The 24,902-nt window shown below is 39.7% G+C and overlaps 1 long non-coding RNA gene across 1 annotated transcript in view; it reads left to right on the top strand.

Annotated features, from left to right (window-relative positions):
* Nucleotides 1-24,902, top strand: part of LOC133557032 (uncharacterized) — a 105,633-nt gene that overhangs the window by 20,667 nt on the left and 60,064 nt on the right. The window lies entirely within an intron of this gene.

Below are 24,902 nucleotides of genomic sequence, written 5' to 3'. Positions count from 1 at the left end.
GTTTCAAAAAAGCTTGCACAAGTGGCAAAAAAGACTCTGAAAGTGGAGGAATGCTCATCAAACACTTATTTGGAACATCCCACAGTTGAACAGGCTAATTGAGAACAGGTGGGTGCCATGATTGGGTATAAAAGCAGCTTCCATGAAATGCGCAGTCATTCACAAACAAGGATGGGGCAAAGGTCACCACATTGTGAACAAATGCGTGAGCAAATTGTCAAACAGTTTAAGAACAACATTTCTCGATGAGCTGTTGCAAGGAATTTAGGGATTTCACCATCTAAAGTCTGTAATATCAGTAAAAAGGTTCAGAGAATCTGGAGAATTGTCTGCATGTAACATTGAATGCCCGTGACCTTCGATCCTTCAGGTGGGTACTGCATCAAGAAGGGATATCAGTGTGTAAAAGATATCGCCACATTGGCTCAGGACCACTTCAGAAAACCACTGTCAGTAACTACAGTTGGTCGCTACATCTGTAAGTGCAAGTTAAAACTCTACTATGCAAAGCAAAAGCTATTTATCTACATCACCCAGAAACGCCGCCGGCTTCGCTGGGTCCGAGTTCATCTAATATGGACTGATGTAAAGTGTTCTGTGGTCTGACGAGTCCACATTTCAAATTGTTTTTAGAAACTGTGGCCGTCGTGTCCTCCGGACCAAAGATGAAAAATAACATCCGAATTGTACTAGGCGCAAAGTTCAAAAGCCAGCATCTGTGATGGTATACGGCGGTATTAACGTCCAAGGCATGGGTAACTTACACATCTGTGAAGGCACCATTAATGCTGAAAGGTACATACAAGTTTTGGAGCAACATATGTTGCCATCCAAGCAACGTTATTATGGAAGTCCCTGCTTATTTCAGCAAGACAATGCCAAGCCAAGTGTTAGAACAGCGTGGCTTCATAGTAAAAGAGTGCGGGTACTAGACTGGCCTGCCTGTAGTCCAGACCTGTTTCCCATTGAAGATTTGTGGCGCAATATGAAGCCTAAAATACCACAACGAAGACCCCGGACTGTTGAACAACTTAAGCTGTACATCAAGCAAGAATGGGAAAGAATTCCACCTGAAAAGCTTTAAAAATGTGTCTCCTCAGTTCCCAAACATTTACTGAGTGTTGGTAAAAGGAAAGGCCATGTAACACAGTGGTAAAAATGCCCCTGTGACAACTTGTTTTCAATGTGTTGCTGCCATTAAATTCTAAGTTAATTATTATTTGCAAAAAAAGATGTGTTTCTCAGTTGGAACATGAAATATCTTGTCATTGCAGTCTTTTCAATTGAATATAAGTTGAAAAGGATTTGCAAATCATTGTATTCTGTTTTTATTTACGAATTACACAACGTGCCAATTTCACTGGTTTTGTAGTTGCCACAAATGCTAACTAGTTTATTGCCTCCACTGTTGCTACCTAACCGCCAGTCACGAGACTTACTTCGTAGCAGCTAATAGTGGTGTCCCAAAAAAATATTTTCGAATTAATCGCAATTCTTATTAGTAATGATTTTTTTTTTTCGAATCATATTGTTAATGCAGATGTCCGCATCTACTGTACAGATTTTCTTTAGATAAGATAAATGTTGGATACTTCTCTTGATGCCTTATTTGTATTTGTCTTTATTAAATGTTTGGGTAGAAATGTGTGAAACAAAACCAGTTATCTTTGAAATAATATAGGAATTTATCAGAGTTGTTTATTTTATGGAGGAATATAGTTAATCATAGAACTGGCATCCAATGTCATTTAAAAAAGTATTGATCTTGAATCAATAATTGTTCCGCAGCCTTTGAAGCAGAACCTCCAGGTTCTGTAACAGCTTCTTCCCTCAGGCCGTGAGACTCTTGAACGCATCATAACTAAATTATCCCCTCAACTTCCCCCAAAATGGATTAACTCGCTGGAATAAAAAAGACAATATAACATACATCCATAAACGTGGACGCATGTGAAAAAGTGCAATACATCTATCTGCACAGTAATCAATTTATTTATTTATATGTATTTATTTATTTTATATATATTATTTATATATATTTATTTAATTATATATGCACCTTATTGTTTTTTTTAAATCCTGCACTACCATGAGTTTATGTAACGAAATTTCGTTCTTATCTGTGCTGTAAAGTTCAAATTTGAATGACAATAGAAAGGAAAACTAATTGTTTTGAATCGAGAATCGATTCTGAATAAAATCTTTACCTCAGAGAATCGAATTGAATCGTTGGTGCCCAAAGATTCCCAACCCTCGCAGCTAATGCCCAATTTTGCCTCCAATCGGATATTTTCATGGAATCTTTTTTCAATGTCTGGCTAGCCGCATTGTGCTCCAAATAGCTTCTACGTAATTGCCATAGGTGCTAACTAGTTTCTTGCCTCCACTGTTGCAACTCACCGACTGTCACCAAACTTGCTTCCGAGCAGCTGATCTCCAAATTTGCTGACACTCAGATCTAACTCAATGTCCCCTCCCACAAATGCTGACTAGTCACCTTGTGTGCTTTTGATTGATTGAGACTTTTATTAGTAGATTGCACAGTACAGTACATATTCCGTACAATTGACCACTAAATGATAACACCCGAATAAGTGTTTCAACTTGTTTAAGTCAGGGTCCACGTTTATCAATTCATGGTAACTCCAGTGACACAAATGCTAGCTAGTTCTAACTGCCAGTCACCAGGCTTACCTTCGAGCAACTAGTCTCCAATGTTGGTACCTGATGAGTGGGGCCCGTTGTGTCATTTCAGTTTGACCCGCCAAAAGGTGGTTGCCGAATGTAATACCGTATTTTTCGGAGTATAAGTCGCTCCGGAGTATAAATCGCACCCGCCAAAAATGCACAATAAAGAAGGAAAAAAATATATATAAACCACATTTTTGGGGAAAATTTATTTGATTAAAACCCAACACCAAGAATAGACATTTGAAAGGCAATTTAAAATAAATAAAGACTAGTGAACAACAGGCTGAATAAGTGTACGTTATATGAGGCATAAATAACCAACTGAGAAGGTGCCTGGTATGTTAACGTAACATATTATGGTAAAAGTCATTCAAATAACTATAACATTTAGAACATACTATAAGTTTATCAATCTGTCACTCCTAATCGCTAAATCCCATGAAATCTTATACGTCTAGTCTCTTACGTGAATGAGCTAAATAATATTAATTGATATTTTACGGTAATGTGTTGTTAATTTCACACATAAGTTTAAGTCGCACCCCCGGCCAAACTATAGAAAAAACTGCGACTTACTGTATAGTCCAAAAAATACGGTACATATTTCAAGCTGTACAATCCTTTTGGCTTGTCTGTAAGGCTGCACTGTTTAAAAAAAAAAGTCATTTGATCTTACGGCAAAAACCTGGCAACTCAGTCGCCAGAAATTTACCATAAAATCATCAATGGTACCGTTTTTTCATTTACAATAATTCACTGTGAGAACTGGGATTCTACAGTAAGAAAAGTAGCAGCTCAGTTGCAAGAATTTTCCAGTAAAAATAACAGTGGCTCTGTATTTCAATTCATAGTAATGCACGGTAAAAAAAAACTGGCAACTCAGTCACCAGAATTTTAACGTAAAAAAAACAGTCGTTACAGTTTTCCTATTTACAGTGATTTGGTGTAAAAACTATTGTAAATGTCAATAGTAAAATTCTGGTGACTGAGCTCCTATTTTTTTTTTTTCATCGTGAAAACTACAGATATTTAAAAAAGTTTTTACCGGCTAACTCGTTGCGTCGGGACCCCAATTCTACGATAAAGTTGTGACTCAACGGAGGAGGGTACTCTTCGTCGCCACGGTTCGGCCAGGTCCTACAAATAAAACCGAAACGCTTCGAAATTTAGCATCCTCCATGTGTCTAATCTGTCCGGGTAAAGTTTGAAAGCAATCGGATGTAGCATTTAGGAGGAGCTGGTTCCAGAACAATACCTGGAAAAAGGCGAAAATCTGCAGAAAATGACCTTTTTGAATGTTTTGAGGTCAAAAATGTACAACATAATTCGGCACAGGACTGTGTGACAATCTCTACTATTGTACCTGATATTTACAAAACCCAAAACCAGAGAAGTTGGCAGGTTGTGTAAATGGTAAATAAAAACAGAATACAATGATTTGCAAATCCTTTACAACTTATATTCAATTGAATAAATAATAATTAACTTAGAATTTAATGCCAGCAACACATTGCAAAAAAGTTGCTGCAGGGGTATTTTTACCACTGTGTTACATGGCCTTTCCATTTACCAACACTCAGTAAATATTTGGAAGCTAAGGAGACCAATTGTTGAAGCTTTTCAGGTGGAATTTTTCCCCATTCTTGCTTGATTTTAGTAAAGCTTAAGTTGATCAACAGTCCGGGGTCTCCATTGTGGTATTTTAAGCTTCATATTGTGCCACACATTTTCAATAGGAGACAGGTCTGGACTACAGGCAGGACATTTGAGTACCCGCACTCTTTTACTATGAAGCCACGCTGTTGTAACTCGTGGCTCGGCATCGTCTCGCTGAAATAAGCAGGGGCGTCCATGATAACGTTGGTTGGATTGTAACATATTTTGCTCCAAAACCTGTATGTACATTTCAGCATTAATGGTGCCTACACAGATGTGTAAGTTACCCATGCCTTGGGCACTAATATACCCTCATACCATCACAGATTCTGGCTTTTGAACTTTATGCCTATAACAATCCGGATGGTTCTTTTCCTCTTGGTTCCATTGGACACAACGTCACCAGTTTCCAAAAACTGTTTGAAATGTTGACTTGTCAGACCACAGAACACTTTTCCACTTTGCGTCAGTCCATCTTAGATGAGCTCGGACCCAGCAAAGCCGGCAGCGTTTCTAGGTGTTGTTGATAAATGGCTTTGGTTTCGCATAGTAGAGTTTTAACTTGCACTTACAGATGTAGCGACCAACTGTAGTTACTGACCATGGTTTTCTGAAGTTTTCTTGAGCCCATTTAGCGATATCCTTTACACACTGATGTTGCTTTTTGATGCAGTAACGCCTGAGGGGTCAAAGCTCCGTAGTATCATCGCTCACGTGCAGTGATTTCTCCAGATTCTGTGAACCTTTTGATGATATTACGGACCGTAGATGGTGAAATCCCTAAATTCCTTGCAACAGCTTGTTGAGCAATATTGTTCTTAAACTGGTGGACAATTTGCTCACGCATTTGTTCACAAAGTGGTGACCCTCGCCCCATCTTTGTTTGTGAAGGACCAAGCATTTCATGAAAGCTGCATTTATACCCAATCATGGCACCCACCTGTTCCCAATCAGCCTGTTGACCTGTGGGATTTTCCAAAAAGTGTTTGATGAGTATTCCTCAATGTTCTCAGTCTTTTATGCCACTTGTGCCATCTTTTTCGAAACATGTTGCAGGCATTAAATTCCAAATGAGCTAATATTTGCAAAAAATAACAACGTTTTCCAGTTCAAACATTCAGTATCTTGTCTTTGCAGTCTATTCAATTGAATATAGGTTGAGAATAATTTTCAAATCATTGTTTTCTGTTTTTATTTACCATTTACACAACGTGCCAACTGGTTTTGGGTTTTGTATTTAGTGTTAGTTATGTGGCATTAGCTTTCAGGTGAACTGGATGAAGTTGACATGGAGTCTGACGGGATGCCAGCAGGAGAAAGTAGCAAAAACCAAGGAATGGTAGAAGTTGACGTTGTCTTGTGCATACACGTGTGTTTATGTGAGAGGGTTCTTTGTTTCAATGCGGGACGAGTGTGGGGGGGGGGGGGGGGGGTGTCGTGTTTGATGTCCAAGCTGCGCCAATGAAACCCAAACCTGAAGGAAAGCTGACAAAACACAACCATCCCAGGTGGTTAATGGGTGGGCAGAAATGACCAGTTGACCAGCGCCGCTCGTATGCACGGACAAGGGCTCGCTGACACGGCCCCCATCTGTAAGATATTACAGGCCCCTCAAAAAAAAAACATGTCAGGGATGGGTGGTCCCGCGATAACGCTGTCAATCCATTGCACTTTACTTTCGCTTTAAAAAAAGTTGTTTTAGGACCGCGGCGGGGCCCGTCTCGTCCGCCGCCCAGATGCCAGAGGACGACACAAAAAGATGTCCAATCTGAGACAAGTCCCAGGTGTCAAGGGTGAGAGGTGGAAGGTCGCGCTAGTGTGGGTGGCTCCTGTTAGCGCTTAATGAGGCCTCATCACACACACTGATCATCCGCGGAGGCGGGCTTTTGGGGCGGCGGGGGGCGGGGATAATCGCCCGATATTCCCCCTTTGACAAGAGAGATTACACGAACGGGACAATGGAGATGAGCCGCGCTACGTCGCCGCTATAGACCGGCCACACAAAAAGTGAGTGGATCAGTCCCAAAGAGAGACAAATTAAAGTTGGTGTGGGGCCACGGGGAGGTGGTGGGGGGATGCCCATGGGTGGGGGGCGGACGTGACACCAACTAAGACGTGCCACACGTGGGAACATTGGTGGTGACTCAGCGCTCGATATCGCGATCAGTTGATGGAAGATTAGTTTAGTTTTTCTTTGCCTTTAGAAATATTAATGGTGGCTATCGATGGATGATTGATTAGCGTGCTGACACCATTGTTGAACGCTAATGACTGAGCCCGGTTTTATGTGGTCATTGGCATGTTAGTTAGCATCTAAAGCGGACCTTGACTGACAAACTTGCCTGGTACTTCAACATGGCTCGCCAACCCAAAAGTTTGCTTAGTGGAGCATATATGTCAACATGAATAATTGCTTGCAGCCTTAAAGTTATTTAAAAAATGCACACTTTGAACAATAATGTGTGTGTGTGTGTATATATATATATGTGTGTATATATATATATATATATATATATACTGCAATGAGGTGGCAACTTGTCCAGGGTGTACGCCGCCTTCCGCCCGATTGACATGAGAGATGTCAGATAATATCGGGCTGCCGATATTATCGGGCGATAAATGCTTTAAAATTTAATATTGGAAATTATCGGTATCGGTTTCAAAATTATCTGTATCGGTTTCACAAAGTATAATGTATTCGTTTTTAAAACGCCGATGTACGGAGTGGTACACGGACGTAGGGAGAAGTACAGAGCGCCAATTAACCTTAAAGGCACTGCCTTTCACATAATATCTACGGCGTTGCACACACACAAGTGAATGCAACGCATACTTGGTCAACAGCCATACAGATCACACTGAGGGTGGCCGTATAAACAACTTTAACACTGTTACAAATTTACGCCACACTGTGAACCCACACCAAACAAGAATGACAAACACATTTCGGGAGAACATCCGCACCGTAACACAACTTAAAACACAACAGATCAATTACCAAGAACCCGTTGCAGCACTAACTCTTCCGGGATGCTAAAATATACATCCCCTACCAAACCCCGCCCGCCTCCTCATGCTCTCTAAGGGAGAGCATGTCCGAAATTACAAGCTGCTGTTTTGAGGCATGTTAAAAAAAAAAGCACTTTGTGACTTCAATAATAAATATGGCAGTGCCATGTTGGCATTTTTTTCCCATAACTTGAGTTGATTTATTTTGGAAAACCTTGTTACATTGTTTAATGCATCCAGCGGGGCATCGCAACAAAATTAGGCATAATAATGTGTTAATTCCATGACTGTGTATATAGATATCGGTTGATATCGGAATCAGTAATTTAAGAGTTGGACAATATCGGAATATCGGATATCGGCAAAAAAGCCATTATCGGACATCTCTAATAGACATATATACATACATATTCAGTCGCGATCAAAAGCTGACATACACTTATAAAGAACATAATGTCATGGCTGTCTTGAGTTTCCAATAATTTCTACAACTCTTATTTTTTTGTGATAAAGTGACTGGAGCACATACTTGTTGGTCACAAAAACATTCATGAAGTTTGGTTCTTTTATGAATTTATTATGGGTCCACTGAAAATGTCAGCAAATCTGCTGGGTCAAAAGTATACATACAGCAATTTTAATATTTGGTTACATGTCCCTTGGTAAGTTTCACTGCAATAAGGCGCTTTTGGTAGCCATCCACAAGCTTTTGGTTGAATTTATGACCACTCTTCTTGACAAAATTGGTGCAGTTCAGCTAAATTTGTTGTTTTTCTGACATGGACTTCTTTCTTCAGCATTGTCCACACGTTTAAGTCAGGACTTTGGAAAGGCCATTCTAAAACATTAATTCTAGCCTGATTTAGCCATTCCTTTACCACTTTTGATGTGTGTTTGGGGTCATCGTCCTGTTGGAACACCCAACTGCGCCCAAGACCCGACCTCCGGGCTGATGATTTTAGGTTGTCCTAAATAATTTGGAGGTAATCCTCCTTTTTTATTGTCCCATTTAAAGCACCAGCTCCATTGGCAGCAAAACAGGTCCAGAGCATAATGCTACCACCATCATGCTTGACGGTCGGGATGGGGTTCCTGGGTTTAAAGGCCTCACTTTGTCTCCTCCAAACATATTGCTGGGTATTGTGGCCAAACAGCAATATTTTTGTTTCATCTGACCACAAAACCTTCCTCCAGATGGTCTTATCTTTGTCCATGTGATGTCAGATGCAACAAAAATTGAGCTGTTTGGCCACAATACCCAGAAATATGTTTGGCCCCTTCAAATATTGCTTTTTTGGTTTGTGTATGCAAACCACAACTAGCATCAAGTACAAACCCTATTTCCATATGAGTTGGTAAATTGTGTTAGATGTAAATATAAACGGAATACAATGATTTGCAAATCACTTTCAACCCATATTCAGTTGAATATGCTACAAAGACAACATATTTGATGTTCAAACTGATAAACTTTTTTTTTTTTGCAAATAAACATTAACTTTAGAATTTGATGCCAGCAACACGTGACAAAGAAGTTGGGAAAGGTGGCAATAAATACTGATAAAGTTGAGGAATGCTCATCAAACATTAATTTGGAACATCCCACAGGTGTCCAGGCTAATTGGGAACAGGTGGGTGCCATTATTGGGTATAAAGACAGCTTCCCAAAAAATGCTTAGTCTTTCACAAGAAAGGATGGGGCGAGGTACACCCCTTTGTCCACAACTGCGAGAGCAGATAGTCAAACAGTTTAAGAATAACGTTTCTCAAAGTGCAATTGCAAGAAATTTAGGGATTTCAACATCTATAGTCCATAATATCATCAAAAGGTTCAGAGAATCTGGAGAAATCCCTCCACATAAGCGGCATGGCCGGAAACCAACATTGAATGACCGTGACCTTTGATCCTTCACACGGCACTGTATAAAAAAACGACATCAATCTCTAAAAGATATCACCGCATGTGCTCAGGAACACTTCAGAAAACCACTGTCACTAAATACAGTTGGTCGCTACATCTGTAAGTGCAAGTTAAAGCTCTACTAAGCAAAGCGAAAGCCATTTATCCACTTGGGATGGTTTCCTACTGGCTCCGCTGTGAGCGGGACTCTCGCTGCTGTGTTGGATCCTCTTTGGACTGGACTTTCGCGACTGTGTTGGATCCAATATGGATTGAACTTTCACAGTATCATGTTAGATCCGCTCGACATCCATTGCTTTCGTCCTCTCCAAGGTTCTCATAGTCCTCATTGTCACCAACGTCCCACTGGGTGTGAGTTTTCCTTGCCCTTATGTGGGCCTACCGAGGATGTGGTAGTGGTTTGTGTTGTGGTTTGTGCAGCCCTTTGAGACACTAGTGATTTAGGGCTGTATAAGTAAACATTGATTGATTGATTGATTTATCAACAACATCCAGAAACCCCACCGGCTTCTCTGGGCCCGAGATCATTTAAGATGGACTGATGCAAAGTAAAAAAGTGTTCTGCGGTCTGGCGTGTCCACATTTCAAATTGTTTTTGGAAATATTCGACATCGTGTAGTCCGGACCAAAGGGTAAGCGAACCATCCAGACTGTTATCGACGCAAAGTTGAAAAGCCAGCATCTGTGATGGTATGGGGGTGCAGTAGAGCCCAAGGCATGGGTAACTTACACATCTGTGAAGGCACCAATAATGCTGAAAGGTACATAAAGGCTTTGGAACAACATGTGCTGCCATCTAAGCGCCGTTTTTTTTCATGGACGCCCCTGCTTATTTCAGCAAGACAATGCCAAGCCACATTCGGCAGGTGTTACAACAGCGTGGCTTCGTGAAAAAAGAGTGCGGGTACTTTCCTGTCCCGCCTGCAGTCCAGACCTGTCTCCCATCAAAAATGTGTGGCGCATTATGAAGTGTAAAATACGACAGCGGAGACCCCGGACTGTTGAACGACTGAAGCTCTACATAAAACAAGAAAGGGTTTATGAGTTTGAACATCAAATATATTGTCTTTGTAGTGCATTTAACTGAATATGGGTTGAAAAGGATTTGCAAATCATTGTATTCCGTTTATTTTTATATCTAACACAATTTCCCAACTCATATGGAAACAGGGTTTGAACATGTAAACAAGCTGTACGTCAAAGTCAGATATTTTGTTTGTTTCGGCTCGTTTTGGCGGGGATGCTGACGTGGTGCTAACTTGCTTACTGCTCGCTATGTTTGTCATCAACTCTTGCGCCTCTTTAAACTTGTCGAGTTTGTTCTCATTATTTTGGAGATCGCTCAACAGCTGACGTCCATTTTGACTTTAGGAGCACGGCAAGCTTTTGTAGCTCGCCTGAAAAGGTGGTTCACAGTTGTGATATTCAGAACCCCCAGCAATGAACAACAAATTGTTCTTTGTCTCTCAGACGACACGCTGCACTCTGACATGTGCGCATCAGGTCTTCTCGTGAAACAAAAGTCTTTGTGTTGCGCCGAGGCGACCACACGCGCTGTCGGCATATCGATGAAGGCCATAAAATGTTACTATGACGCTAATTGTACTCCTGTACTTCAGATGTGATTGCCAGCGTATGAAAGTCAATAAAAAGTGGTCTTTGCGGGCTGCGCTGAACGATTCTGCAGCACCCCCTCCGCTCCACAACTGGATTTTATGGTTTTATAACCTTGTAGCTGGGAAAGTACGGTTAGATGGAAGTTAGCGTTAGTAAGTGATATCTCTAAGCTAAATGTGTGCTGAGTAGCTCAGGATCACTTTACTACTAAGTAGCATTATCTAGTCCATTAGCGTCCTCCACATCAGCATGGAGAACAGTTTACTTGGCTTTGCCCACCTCATGCTCCACTGATACTTGCCAGAGAACACTCTTTGCAATCCGCTGCTGCTCCCTTGATAGCCCTTAGATGTCTCTCTGCGGTCTGTCTAAATTCCCCTTGATTCCTTCTGAGGAACCCCCTTAAACCTCCCAAATGTCCCCCTCACAACCCTGCGATTGATTACCGATACACCTGATGCCACCCTAAAACCCTAGAGATAACCCCTTAATTGTGCTCTGATGTCCCCTTTGAAACCTCTGATGATGCCCCCTAGAGAACCCAATAGACTTAGCTGATTAGGGAAGGTTTTTTTTACATTTTAAAGGCCTACTGAAATGAGATTTTCTAATTCAAACGGGGATAGCAGGTCCATTCTATGTGTCATACTTAATCATTTCGCGATATTGCCATATTTTTGCTGAAAGGATTTAGTAGAGAACATCCACGATAAAGTTTGCAACTTTTGGTCGCTTATAAAAAAAGCCTTGCCTTTACTATAAGTAGCAGACGATGTGCGCGTGACATCACAGGTTGTAGGGCTCCTCACATCCTCACATTGTTTATAATGTGAGCCTCCAGTAGCAAGAGCTATTCGGACCGAGAAAGCGACAATTTCCCCATTAATTTGAGCGATGATGAAAGATTCAAGGATAAGGAAAGTTAGAGTGAAGCACAAAAAAAAAAAAAAAAAGAAGCGACAGCTCCAGGCGGCGGCAGTGGGACCGTTTCAGATGTAATCAAACACATTTACTTGAATAATTCTGGAAGATCCCTTGTCTGCTTATTGTTTTAATAGTGTTTTAGTGAGATTGTAAAGTCATAACTGAAAGTCGGATGGCTGCGGTGAACGCCAGTGTCTCACAGAGAAGCCGATGGAGGAGCCAAGATCACAGCTGCCTTTTTGAGCTGCAGGAGGAAATCCCATAATCCACTGAAGTCTCCGGTAAGAGCAGACTTAATATTACAATTTTCCCATCCAAAAACTTGCTGGTTGACGTAGAGCATGGGTGTCAAACTCTGGCCCGCGGGCCAAGTTTGGCCCACCGTGTATTTTAATTTAACCCTTGAGGCAATATCAAATTAACATTAGAGCTGGCCCACAGGTATTATAACACCGCATTCACCGCTAATACTCATACTTACCAACCCTTCCAATTTTACCGGTAGACTCTCGAATTTCAGTGCCCTTGCCGAAAATCACCCGGGGCAACCATTCTCACGAATTTCTGTCGATTTCCACCCAAACAACATCATTGGGGACCTGCCTTAAAAGCATTGCATTCAACGTCCTCTACAACCTGTCGTCCCGTCCACTTTTTCTCCATACAAACATACTATATGCGGACTTTACAAACAAACAAGTGAATGCAATGCATACTTGGTCAACCGCCATACAGGTCACACTGAAGGTGGCCGTGTAAACAACTTTAACACTGTTACAAATATGCGCCACACTGTGAACCCACACCAAACAAGAATGACAACCACATTTAGGGAGAACATCCGCACCGTAACACAACATAAACACAACAGAACAAATACCCAGAAACCCTTGCAGCACTAACTCTTCCGGGATGCTACAATATACACCCCCCGCTACCACCAAACCAGGCCAAGTTAATGTTGATATTTACATCAGAAAGCTGCAAATAGGAAAGAGGCATTCAATTTTTTTTTAAATTTTATTTAATATACCATTGACATTTTTAAATTATCATTATTATTATTATTTGAAAATCGATTTTGCATGTCACTATAAAGTTATAAAAGCCTTGCTCATTCAATATTCAATGCAAAACTTGTTTGGGTCCCTATTAAAATGTTAATTTGTTGAACCTTGGCCCGCGGCTTTGTTCAGTTTAAAATTTTGGCCCACTCTGTATTTGAGTTTGACACCCCTGACGTAGAGAAATATGTTCGCTTGACCGCTCTGTGTTAAAGCTTCACAACAAACAAAGAAAAACCGGCTGTGTTTCGGTGCTAAAGACAGCTGCAATCATCCTGCTTCCCACCAACAGCATTCTTATTTGTAGTCTCCATTATCAATTGAACAAATTGCAAAAGATTCAGCAACACAGATGTCTAAATTACTGTGTAATTATGCGATGAAAAGAGACCACTTTTAGCCGTGTGTGGTGCTGGGCTAATATGTCCGCTACAACCCGAGACGTCACGCGCCATCATTCCACGACGTTTTCAACAAGAAACCCGCGGGAAATTCAAAATTGTAATTTACTAAACTAAACCGGCCCTATTGGCATGTGTTGCAATGTTAATATTTCATCATTGATATATAAACTACCAGACTGCGTGGTCGGTAGTAGTGGGTTTCAGTAGGCCTTTAACTGCTACTAGGGTCAAATCAGTACTTTTAACCATTACACAAACCAATACTTTACCAAAAATATAAATTTTTATGTTCATAGAATTTAAAGTAAAGTTAAAGTACCAATGATTGTCACACACACACTAGGTGTGATGAAATGTGTCCTCTGCATTTGACCCAGCACCCTTGTTCACCCCCTGGGAAGTTAGGGGAGCAGTGAGCAGCAGCAGTGCCACGCCCGGTAATAATTTTTGGTGATTTAACCCCCAATTCCAAACCTTGATGCTGAATGACAAAGCAGGGAGGTAATGGGTCCCATTTTTTATAGTCCTTGGTATGACTCGGCCAGGGTTTGAACTCACAACCTACCCATCTCAGGGCAGACACTCTAACAACTAGGCCACTGAGTAGACATGCGATCGCGGGTGAAATTCCGTGTGAATGCTGAAAAGCCGAAGCCGCACTGAAATGCTGAGAGGCAGCGTGCCGTGCCAGATAGTGTCGATTGACTAAACAAGCTGACATGCTAATGTTGGCATGTTAGAATAACATTTAGCATTTGTCAAGTACCAAATTATGACTGAGGTGTATACATGCAAACTTAGCAAAAAAAAAAAAGTTAGTATTTGTTAGAGACCAAGTTATGACATTGAGGTGTATACATTACCATGAATTGATTTACTTGGACCCCGACTTAAACAAGTTGAAAAACTTATTCAGGTGTTACCATTTAGTGGTCAGCTGTACGGAATATGTACTTAACTGTGCAACCTACTAATAAAAGTCTCAATTAATCAATAAAACTAATTCAAATTTAGCTAAAAAAAAGTTGGCATGTTTCAAGTACCAAGTTATGTGCCTCTGAAGGTGTACAAAATTAGCCAAAAAAGTTAACATTTGTCAGATACCAAATAATATGGCTCTGAGGTGTACACATGCAAATTTAGCTTTAAAAAAATAGGTTAGCCTGTGTTTAGTACCAAGTTATGTGCCTCTGAGGTGTACGTTTGCAAAATGAGCTAATTTTTCAAGTACCAAGTTATGACTCTGAAGTGTATGTATGCAAACCCAGCTTTAAAAAGTTAGCATGTTTCTATAACCAAGTTAAGACACTGAGGTATATACATGCAAATTTACTAAAAAAAAGTTAGCATATGTCAAGTACCAAGTTACATGGCTCGGAGGTCTACACATGCAAAAATAGCTAAAAAAAAAAAGTTAGCATGTGTTAAGTATCAAGTTATGTGCCTCTAGGGCAGGGGTGTCCAAAGTGCGGCCCGCAGCTAATTGTTTAGTGGCCCGCCACACAAATGCTATTGCAAAAATAAAAAATAAAAACACTAAAAAAAGTAGAATGAGGTGAAATCTAACGGGGAAAAGTTGCAATGTTGACACAAAGCTGCAATGCAGGCTGTTTAATTTTCTTTTGTCTTTCTTTATTTTGCTCTTATTGCCAATGCTAAAATAAAAAAAAGTTTAAAAAAAAATAATTAGAACAAATTATTGACCTATTCAAGGCTCCAATTACTTCAAATATTTCACTTTGTAATGTTTTATGTGGAAAATATTATGTGCATGTATTGTGTGGTTGCCATACAAAAACAGTGTTTTCTTTGACAAAAGAGCATAAAACAAACAAAATAATAGTTCAAACATAAAATCGACAGATATATGTGAAGTTGATCTCGTAACTTAAGTGTTGAAAGTAAAACAAATAATATAAAAAATGTATCACTTTATGAGTGGGGGACCTTTTGGATCCCAAAGTTTTTTCGCTGTAATTACTCAGAAATAATAATACATTTAAATCTATGGTGTTCTGCATTATTGATCTTTTTAGGGCTCCAATTAATTCAGATCAAACATTGCTTTCTGAATGTTTTGGGCAATGAGGGAAATACTGCATATTTCAGTTTTACTATAAAAAAAAAAGTTGTCTTTTACTGAAAAGGCACAAAACCTTTTTTTTTTTTTTTTTAACTTTATATCAACCTGAAGTTGATATAGAGACTTACTGTAAGCGTTACATAAAAATTTAAATAATAATTTGACTTATTCTTCACATGTTAATTACGGGGACCCTCTATGGTCCCTGGGAGTCCTAAAGGTAAAAAAAGAAGAATCCATATATTTTGTTATGGTTTGAAAATTAAAAATATCAAAACGGCCCTCCGCATGGTTTAATTTTTCCGTGTGTGGCCCTCAGTGGAAAAAGTTTGGACACCCCTGCTCTAAGGCGTACGCCTTTTAGAAATATCTAAAAAAGTTAGCATGTTTCAAGTACCAAGTTATGACTCTAAAGTGTATACATGCAAACTTAGCTTAAAAAAAGTTAGCATGTGTCTATAACCAAGTTATGACACTGAGGTGTATACATGAAAAAAAGTTAGCATGTGTCAAGTACCAAGTTCAAAACTACCTAAAAAGTTAGCATTTGTTAGGTACCTAATTATATGGCTGTCAAGTGTACACATGCAAATTTAGCTAAAAAAAAAAAAAGTCTATATTACATGTTTACATAATCATGTAAACATACGAAATTATGTTTACATGATGGGTTAGTGCATCTGCCTCACAATACGAAGGTCCTGCAGTCCTGGGTTCAAATCCAGGCTCGGGATCTTTCTGTGTGGAGTTTGCATGTTCTCCCCGTGAATGCGTGGGTTCCCTCCGGGTACTCCGGCTTCCTCCCACCTCCAAAGACATGCACCTGGGGATAGGTTGATTGGCAACACTAAATTGGCCCTAGTGTGTGAATGTTGTCTGTCTATCTGTGTTGGCCCTGCAATGAGGTGGCAACTTGTCCAGGGTGTACCGTGCCTTCCGCCCGATTGTAGCTGAGATAGGTGCCAGCGCCCCCCGCGACCCCAAAAGGGAATAAGCGGTAGAAAATGGATGGATGGATGATAAACATAATCATGTAAACAAATATGTTTACATGATTGTGTTTATCATGTAAACATATTAACACAAATGATTATGTTTAAATGACTCTGAGGTCTACACATGAAAAATTATAGAATTAAGTAATATAGAATTACAATTAAGGTGTGTTTATCCATCCGTCCATCAATTTTTCTACCGCTTATTCTCTTTGGGGTTGCAGGGGTTACTGATGCCTATCTCAGCGACAATCCGGCGGAAGGCGGGGTGCACCCAGGACAAGTCGCCACCTCATCGCAGAGGTGTGTTTATATGTTTATATCATATTTTTACATAATTATGTAAACATATTATATTTACACGATTATTTTTACATGATTATGTTGATCATGTAAACATAACAACACGAATTGTGTTTACATGACTGAGGTCTACACATGAAAAACTAGCAACATTTCTTTTTAGCCTGTGTCAAGTACCAAGGTATATGACCCTGAGGTGTACGCGTGCAAAATTAGAAAAACAAGTTAGCATCTGCCAACATCATGTGTTGTGAAAAAAAAACAGTCACACAACAATAAGTAACAAATTAAGTAACAAATCCCACAATAAGATTGTTGATGTTAGAACTGGTGCCAATATGGAACCAAGTTTCGATACGCATCCTACTGCTGATGCCCCCAAGGAACACCCTCGTTCGGCCACCCTTGATATCGCCTGTATACCCTCTTGATGCCCCTGTGATCCTGACCTGATAACCCTCTAATGTCCCCATTATCCCCCCCCCCCTTGATTCCCTTCCGATGCGCCCCTGACACCCCCACATGCGCCCTGATATTTCCCGATAAAGCCAGCCAGCATCCAGCCTCCCCCTGTCATAAAACGCCACACACAATGTGAGCCGCGCGCCCGCTATCAAGATGTACAAACCGCAGCGGAGGCACCATGTGGGGGCGGACCACCCGTGAGCTTGATGACACCCCCTCCCCCCACCTAGCCAGCAGCCATGCAGCTGGATGAAGCCGCACGGTGCCGGAGCATGGGAACATGGCACCATGCAGACACGGCCTCTTTCCATCACACGCTCGCTCACATCCGTTGTAAGAGGAAGACTCTTTGTTAAAAGGCAGGATTAAAAAGCCAATGCTAACGATAATATTGCTAACTTTGGAGAAACACAACACGGAGTGGGCGGGTCGTCAAGATATTGCTAATATTATATTACATGTCATACTGCAGTTTTGAACAGTAACATTGTGTTTGAATATTTAAGTTTGAGAATCCCCGCTCTTGACTGTATACAGCTAAATAAGTATAAACATGAAAAAAACTACCAAAGTAAAAGGAATAGGGGTGCACAAAAAAAAAAGATTCTAACTTGATTCATAATTTTAAATGTTAATAAAAAATTATTCAAATTTTAAAATATATATGCATTAGGGCTGGACGATATGGACCTTTTATTAATATATCGATGTTTTTAAGACATGTCACGATACACGATGTATATCTGGATATTTTGCCTTAGCCTTGAATGAACACTTGATGCATATAATCACAGCAGTATGATGATTCTATGTGTCTACATTAAAACATTCTTCTTCATACTGCATTAATATACGCTTATTTTAAACTTTCATGCACAGAGGGAAATCACAACTAAGTCAATTGACCAAAACTGTATTTATTAGGCAGTGGCACAAACATTCATGTCAATTCCAAATCAGAAAGTGCAAGATTGTCAGAGACATTTTAAAACAAGCTATGAGTGCACTTTTGTGCATGATGTCACAAAGGTGACATATCAAAACAACACTAAATTAAAGTGTACTTTTTGAACAGAACAATACTAAGATAGTTTAAGACAAATAAAGTGCACTTTTGTGCATGACGTCACTAAGATGACATATCAAAACAATACTAAATTAAAGTGTACTTTTTGAACAGAACAATACTAAAATAGTTAAAAACAAATAAAGTGCACTTTTGTGCATGATATCACTAAGATGACATATAAAAACAACACTAAATTAAAGTGCACTTTTTTTACAGAACGCCACTACAATAGTTTTAAACAAATAAAGTGTACTTTTGTGCATGATGTCACACAATATACTTCAATAACTGTCAAATGAAAATGAGCTGCGTAACAGGAAATCGAATAGTGTATGTCCTTTGCTATGTGGTAGGTTACTACGGACGTTATTCAATTCTGTTGACTATTTTTTTTCATACGTTCCGGAAATGGTTTCTTCGGCATTTTGTTGATGTGGCATCGAACGGAGATGTTGACATGCAGTTTCAAGCACTCTTCATTCTCTAGCGGGTGACTTTTCAAATGATGCTACAAATTAGCAGTCAGTGCTACTTTTTTTAGCAACACTTATGCCACATACTTGTTCGACATATTCATGTTTGAAGCCAAACCACCGCCAGAGGATGCACCCCGTGCTGTTTTTCTTAAGAATTAATTCTTCTTTCATTTGTTACTAGATTGGCACGTTCTCTCTCTCGTATTACCACTCGCACCACTCCACTAGCATCACAGCTAATGTTACCCATGCTGCTACCTCTCATGCGAGGGCGTATGACGTGACAGTATGTGACGTATGTAAGAAGGTGCGCTTGCTGTCTGTGAGAAGGGGAGACAAGAAAGAGTGAGAAGAGACTGTAGTGTAATGCCTGCAGCTAAAAACAATTGCGTGAGAACGTGTACTCGGATATCACGATGTAGCATACTTGCCAACCTTGAGACCTCCGATTTCGGGGGGTGGGGGAGCGTGGTCGGGGGTGGGGCAGAGGCGTGGTTGGGGTGGGGGGCGTGGTTAAGAGGGGTGGCGTATAATTCACCAACTCGAGTATTTCATATATATATATATATATATATATATATATATATATATATATATATATATATGTATATATATATGTATATGTATGAAATACTTGACTTTCAGTGAATTCTAGCTATATATATTTGTTTTATTATATATATATAAATAAAAGAAATAGTTGAATTTCCGACGGCACCTATCAAATACACAGTAATAAAAACACAGTTCTACTAACTGTACTGTGCTTGCTGGTTACTAAAAAAAGCAACAACACTTACCTTTCACTATTTGAGTAACTTTTGTTCTGCCATTTGCATATTGGTGAGCGATCTCCGAATCCGGGAACATCCTTCACGGATTTGTTGTAGACATCCGCAAATGAGAAGGGGATGTTGCTTCCAGCTTTCAGCATAGCCATCTTTGTCTCAGCATAAGATACACCATCGGGTCTCCATTTTGCGAGGTGGGCCATAATACTTGGTTGTGAACGATGCTGCGCTGCGGACGCTTTGTGCTTCGCTTACTGTTCATGGCTGAGTATATCCGTTCGGCCGCCGTGTTCAATGGAGAAGTCTGTTCTACGAAATTTACAGGCAACATAACATACCCCATCCCCTTCGAACTCTCCTGGATTAACTGAAATTCTTGTTTCCAATCGTTCTGTAACTTGCAAGCGTATTTCTTCATTTTGCTCGTCGACGGTGTAATATATTGGGTTGGAGTCAATAACCAGGCGACGTGTTGAAGTTACGTCTCTTTACTGTGGGCTTCAGAACAGACTCCCTAATGCATGTTCCTTGACTGCACTTAAATGTAGAATATATTTACATTTTATTCTATGTACAGTACATGGCAGTATTGTCCTGTTTAAGAGGGTCACAACATTGAGTCAAGTCTGGAGCTGGAGGGGGCGTGGCCTCCAGCTCCGCCTGAATTTCGGGAGATTTTCGGGAGAGGCGCTGAATTTACGAAGTCTTCCGGAAAATCCGGGAGGGTTGGCAGGTATGCGATATAGTCATTTTCTCTATCGCACAGACAACCCCGCGATATATCGAGTATATTGATATATCGCCCAGCCCTAATATGCATATATATGTTTAATAAGAAAAAAATTAAGTGTAAATGTAATGTAGAAATATTTTCTCCAAAACTATATTTAATAGCAGAGTGAGTTATTTATGGCAGTGTTTCTTAACAGTTTTCAGGCCGCTAAAAAAAGATATTTTTCTTCTCTGTGGCCAAATCAGTACTCACTTGTAATACACTTACTCACCACTTGTGGCAGTAATGAGAATATCAAACAAACAGAGGAAGTATGGCGTTAAAAGTCATAAAGTAGTTTCTTAAGCACAAAAAACTATGACTAAAGTGGTGAAACTCTATTTTCATTTGCTATTTATTTTATTGACAGTTTATGTAAGAAACATATTCCTGATTAACTTAGTTTATTTTAGCATAACATAATTGTGTGTTAATGTATTTTTATCAGTTTTTATGATTCCTTTCTTATGCAGTACATATGGTTACTACAAACCCTAAAACCAGTAAAGTTGGCCCGTTGTGTAAATAGTAAATAAAAACAGAATACAATGATGTGCAAATCATTTTCAACATATATTCAATTGAATAGACTGCAAAGACAAGATACTTAACGTTCACACATCAAAATAAATATTAGCTCATTTGCAATTTGATACCTGCAACATGTTTCAAAAAAGCTGGCCGAGTTCAAGTTAAAACCATTTATCAACAACACCCAGGAACGCCGCCGGCTTCGCTGGGCCCGAGCTCATCTAACATGGACTGATGCAAAGTGGAAAAGTGCTCTGTGGTCGGACGAGTCCACATTTCAAAGAGTTTTTGTAAACTCTGGACGTCATGTCCTCTGGAACAAAAAGGAAAATAACCCTCCGAATTGTTCTAAGTGCAAAGTTGAAAAGCCAGCATCTGTGATGGTATGGGGGTATATCAGTGCCCAAGACATGGGTAACTTACACATCTGGGAGGGGACCATTAATGCTGAAAGGAACATACAGGTTTTGGAGCAACATATGTTGTCATCCAAGCAACGTTATCATGGACACCCCTGCTTATTTCAGCAAGACAATGCCAAGCCACGTGTTACATCAGCGTGGCTTCGTAGTAAAAGAGTGCGGGTACTAGACTGTGTGGCGCATTATGAAGCCTAAAATACCACAACAGAGACCCCGGACTGTTGAACAAAATAACCTGTACATCAAGCAAGAATGGGAAAGAATTCCACCTGAAAAGCTTCATACATTGGTCTCCTCAGTTCCGGAACGTTTACTGAGTGTTGTTAAAAGGAAAGGCCATGTAACACAGTTGTAAAAATGCCCTTCTGCCAACTTTTTTGCACTGGTTTCTGCCATTAAATTTGAAGTTAACGATTATTTACAACAACAAAAAAATAGTTTATAGTTCGAACATTAAATATCTATTGCGATGAGGTGGCGACTTGTCCAGGGTGTACGCCGCCGTCCGCCCGATTGTTGCTGAAATAGGCTAGTCTTTGCAGTCTGTTCAATTGAATATAAGTTGAAAAAGATTTGCAAATCATTGGTTTTGGGTTTTGTATTTATTTTTCTAATCAGCCTGACCTAAGCCTTGATTATAATCTTTGTGATTAGCACATGCTTTCATATCAATCGACAAGGTGTTAAACCGTAAGTAGGTGAGATGTAATTATTGGATATGATTACAATCAAGAGTAAGATTACTAATTCGGTGTTAATATTTGAGTGGAGCCCTGAGGTCAAGAAAGGTTAAGAACCCCTGATTTATGCTACTGGTGGAAACAATGAAGCGAAAAGTCAAATAAGAGTAGATGGACAATTTGTAACGTTAGCGATGTAGCATTGTAGCCTATTGTGAAAGTATTGAGATATTGAGTATTGCACTCAACTTATTTTCTTTTTCCTCCACTCCTTTTATGAGGGCGTCGTTTTCTCCTCTCCGTGTGAGCGTGCCTTTACTTCATATTAAATATAATAATTTTTTTCTCACCATCTGAGTGAGCGCTGCGAGAAGTGTAACTCTAAAACTACAAAAAGGGCTCGCGGGTCAGAGAAGCAGTCGCAGTCAGCAATAGGGGGCAGGGTGGGGAGGGGTTAATTTGCGTCTAAAAAGACAAATAAGTTCATTTTTAAATAATTTCTTAAATTTGTTATTAGTTAATTATATTCGGGGTTAAATATATAAATGTGTGATTAATTCATTTCATGTCATAGTACATTGACTTATTTCATTATTTCAATCATTAATTATTTATCAATTAATTATTGATTTTATTATTTCATGATTTTTAGATTTAATGAATCATTACAGGATTTGTTGAATAATTGTATGGTCCTGTGTGTGAGCACTTCACGAGTTTATTGTTTCTGTTAAACTCAGCCATCAAAGTCAGTGAGCGGGGCTAACACAAATCTAGTCCAATGATTGGTTTGGTCTCCAAACATGGAGGCTAAAAAAAGAACACACTGGTACCCTTTGGGGAGTTGGTGGTAGATCTTGTAGATCTTTTGGAGTATGTGGAAGCAAGACTTGCATGTCGCAGTTAAAACAAAAAAAAATATCGGAACAGTTTTCTGAGTTTTTGTCGTACTTTCAGTCCAAGATACTGACCTGGTTGACGTTCCACAGACAAGTGGTAACCAATCAGGTGTTAGGACCCACCCACTGACTTTGATGGCTGAGTTAATAATAAATTGATGAAGCGATGACAGGAAATAATTGAAGGCAGTAAATTAGTAATGAGTTAAATGATAACCAGCACCCCCCGCAACCCCAAAAGGGACAAGCGGTATAGAAAATGGATGGATGGATTGATTAAATTGTGTGAAACAATTCATTAAAGGGTAATAAATATAATTTTACATTCAATTAATTAATAATATATGTTATTAATTAGTTGTTAATTGACCCAAACACCCTTGTGTGGTGTTCGGGTCTGTGGGACCCGTTTTCATTATTTTTTTATTAAAAGAAAAATGATACAATTAATTAATTTTTCAAACTGAGACTCACTGACTTTGGTTCATTTTCTGTGAAGAACATATATCAGAATACATATTTAATGACTACACACCATACACCCCCTCTAAACATTTCTATTACATACAAGATGTCTGGGTCCACTGGACCCAGGGCTAATAGAAGTGTGGAAATTGATTTTCTGTGTACCACACACACACACACACACACACACACACACACACACACACACACACACACACACACACACACACACACACTATACAGGCCTAGACAGGAGGAGGACAGAGTGTAGGTACACAGAACATCAGAGGGTAAAATGTGCGAGAAAATGAGAGCAGACAAACAGAGTGTTGACAAACAAAGTTGCAACCTTGAGTGGGAACCACAGATGCAGAAACACAAAAGAAGAATCCCTGAGGGATGCACAAACTGGCAGAGAAATTTTTAATACAATGTTCATATTGTTGTTATTTAGCTAGCGTTTGTGGGTTTGATGGACCCATTTCATTTTGTGGCTTTTAATGCATCACAACCAAACACTTTTATGTTGAAATACTGAACAGATGTTTATTGGGTTCAGTATTTTAACATAAAAGTGTTTGATTGTGAGGCATTAAAAGCCACAAAATGCAACGGGTCCATCAGACCCACAAACGCTGGCTGAGTAACAACAATATGAACGTTACACGAGGGTAAATAACACATGTAATTGTAATTTTAATTAATTAATGACACATTTACTTAAATATATTATAAATACATTTATATATGTATGTCCTATTTGACTCTCCATACAAAATGACAAATAATGAAACATACTTTTATAAATGTATAATTTAAAAGAGCATCTTTTGAAATCAGTTTATTTTTTATTTTGTTTTATTTTATTTATTTATTTAAACCTTTATTTATAACATTAACTTTTGAAATCAGTTTAAATAGACACACGAGCGGTGGCATTACGTAAGGGCAGTTAAGGGACTGATTGGTTAGAAATTAGGAAGAAGGCGGGGCCAACAAGAGCTCTTTGCAGATAAATAAAGATGACATGCGAGACTTAAAGGCCTACTGAAATTAGATGTTCTTATTTAAACGGGGATAGCAGGTCCATTCTATGTGTCATACTTGATCATTTCGCGATGTTGCCATATTTTTGCTGAAAGGATTTAGTAGAGAACATCGACGATAAAGTTTGCAACTTTTGGTCGCTAATAAAAAAGCTTTGCCTGTACCGGAAGTAGCAGACGATGTGCGCGTGACGTCACGGGTTGTGGAGCTCCTCACTTCCTCACATTGTTTACAATCATGGCCACCAGCAGCGAGAGCGATTCGGATCGAGAAAGCGACAATTTCCCCATTAATTTGAGCGAGGATGAACGATTCGTGGATGAGGAAAGTGAGAGTGAAGGACTAGAAAAAAAGACGAGGGCAGTGGGAACGATTCAGATGTTATTAGACACATTTACTAGGGTAATTCTGGAAAATCCCTTATCTGCTTATTGTGTTACTAGTGTTTTAGTGAGATTATATGGTCGTACATGAAAGTCGGAGAGGTGTGGTCACGGGGGTGGTGACCTCCAGTGTCTCCGAGGCAAGCCACGTTTCTCGACGAGGCAAGGCAGCCGGGCTGAGATTTTTTTTCCCCCCTCCTACACGGTGTAAGCATCTGACGGTCGGGGGCGGCCG

Source organism: Nerophis ophidion, linkage group LG08 (assembly GCF_033978795.1).
Source record: "Nerophis ophidion isolate RoL-2023_Sa linkage group LG08, RoL_Noph_v1.0, whole genome shotgun sequence".
NCBI lineage: Eukaryota > Metazoa > Chordata > Actinopteri > Syngnathiformes > Syngnathidae > Nerophis > Nerophis ophidion.
This window is presented reverse-complemented; position numbering and strand designations above follow the sequence as displayed.